Here is a 2,287-nt window from a genome sequence, read left to right on the forward strand (position 1 = left end):
CAGTGTTTCCGAAAGCATTAAAAACACACATCTAGGAAGTTCGAATCTGGTGTTACAGTGAAGCGAGGGAGATTCCATTTCAATGAGAAAATGCCATAAAATTCTCACGAGGAACGTCCGGTAAGCACATCATTGTCCAGGCTGCATGGGGGTCACTCCAGGAACCTTTGGTAACTTTCTTCCGCAAGACATGTGAATTTTCTGTGTCCACTCGTCACACCAGACACCTTGCAATGTCGGCTCGCTTTCAAATCCTGCAAATCTTCTTCCAGACATTGCCACTGCCCCCCTCTCCTGGCCTCTGAGCTGTTCTGCCAGCCTTTGAAAACTGATTTCCGTCTCTAGCGCCTTCTCTGACTTCTGCTCTCCCTCTTAGAAGTAATTTCTTTTCTGAGTACTTCAGCTTTCTTATATAAGTGGAAAGGAATTGAAACGTCTTGCTTCCAAGGTCAAAAAAGGTTTGCAAGGATGTATAAAGTTATGCACAGAAAACACTAAATAGTCTGAAAAGATTGTTACTCAGTGTATTTCAAGCTGTTTTTCCCCCTCTCTCAAGGTTTATGAGTACGTAGCTTCCTCTTATTTAACTTTTATCTTCAACTAAGACAAAAAGAGGAAAATGGCCACTTCCCATAAGAAATGGTGTATTTCGGCATGTTTACCCTAAATATTCCCAGGCAAGAATCTGGAAAGGAAAACAGCCCCTGTGGAGATCTTCACAGATGTCGAAACTCAAGAGAACAGGACAGACAGCAGTTGATATCAAGACCTGCTCAATCTGAGTGACTAATGTGGGTTAGTGTTCAATCCCCGTGACTAATGATCGAGGCAATTGTCAATATCAGTAGAGAGACTCCTTTCTTTCTGGTCCAAGCCCAACTTGAATTCTTAAAAAAGGCCTATTGCCCATTTATTCTCTACCTTGAAGTATAGAGAGAATAAAGATTTAGATATTACTTAACATTGATGTTACCCCTCTGCTTGGGGGTTTCCTTCTTTTCTCAAATGTCTAAGCAGATCTCTGCCCACACACATCTTTTTTCAAGGAGATCTAGAGAGTGGTACCTGCAACCAGCTCATTAACTCAGGGGGTCGGGGGTGTGATGAGCCCTCCCCTGACCTCTCCCAGAACTTACCAGTGTCTTGAAAGCAGTGCATGTACTGTTTTGTTTGCTTGCAATTTTCGCAATTTGTCTTTTGCAAAGGCGCACATAGGTTTTATTGTGATTTCTTTCAGTGTAACTGACATGATCACAAATTATTAATTTCATTAGTTTTTCAAAAATGGGACAAGTCATTCGTTGTATGGTAAGTACTAAAGTCTTTGGATCTATCAAGGGAATCTGGCCAAGGTTTTTTGCTTTGCTCTTTTTTTTTTTTTTTTTGGTTTTTTTGGGTTTTGGGGTTTTTTTTTCCCCCCCAGAACAGCTACCTTAAACCACAGGTTCCAGCTAAGAAACTTTCTGGCATCATCAGCACATTAATTAATAACCAAGAAGACATAGGAAGATTTATATACAATATTTGCTCTTAAGTGTAACACAATTCCCTGACTTCATAACGAAAACTTTTCAAACATGGGTATTGAACAAAGAAAATCTGATCCTTTTCCCATTTACAAAAAAAAAAAGAAAGAAAGGTTTACCTTTCCCTTTAACTCTTTAGGCTACTGGCTTCTGACCTTGGCAACAATGTAAAAATGATTTTGAGGCAACGTGAAGAAGTGTTTTGTAAAAAGGTTTCTTTTAATGAAGGGACATGAATTTCACCATGGATGCAGTTTGTATATTTATAAATGTGACCAGTTCTCAAATACAAACAAAATCCACCATTATAATTGCCATCAGCCCACAGAGGAATTTCAAATAACTGGAATGTCTGGCTAGGCCCTACTTTGATCAGAAAGAAGTAAATCAGAAGAAAACAGTTTACTTTGAGACTTTTAAAGAAACCCTATTAAATATGCCTACTTAGTGCCTATTCATTTCATCTCGACTTCCTACATCTAGGAACTTAACAGAACAAGAAAGAATCTTCTAGGCCTTGTAGCTGCTTGAGTCATAAACACAAATTCAGATATGTTTATGCTACTCATAGTGACTTTTCCAGTCAGGATTTTGGTGGGATTATTATGGCTCATGTAATTTTATTATTTTCAACAAATTGTTAAATGTGGTCTGTTTGTATACTGCTGTAAGACTTTTCATTTAAATAAATTGACAAGTTATAAAACAATCCTTTTGTCAGACCACGAAACTTGGTATTTAGTTTGGGAAATACCGTCACT

This window comes from Ursus maritimus, unplaced genomic scaffold (genome assembly GCF_017311325.1).
Source record: "Ursus maritimus isolate PB19 unplaced genomic scaffold, ASM1731132v1 scaffold_31, whole genome shotgun sequence".
Classification (NCBI taxonomy): domain Eukaryota; kingdom Metazoa; phylum Chordata; class Mammalia; order Carnivora; family Ursidae; genus Ursus; species Ursus maritimus.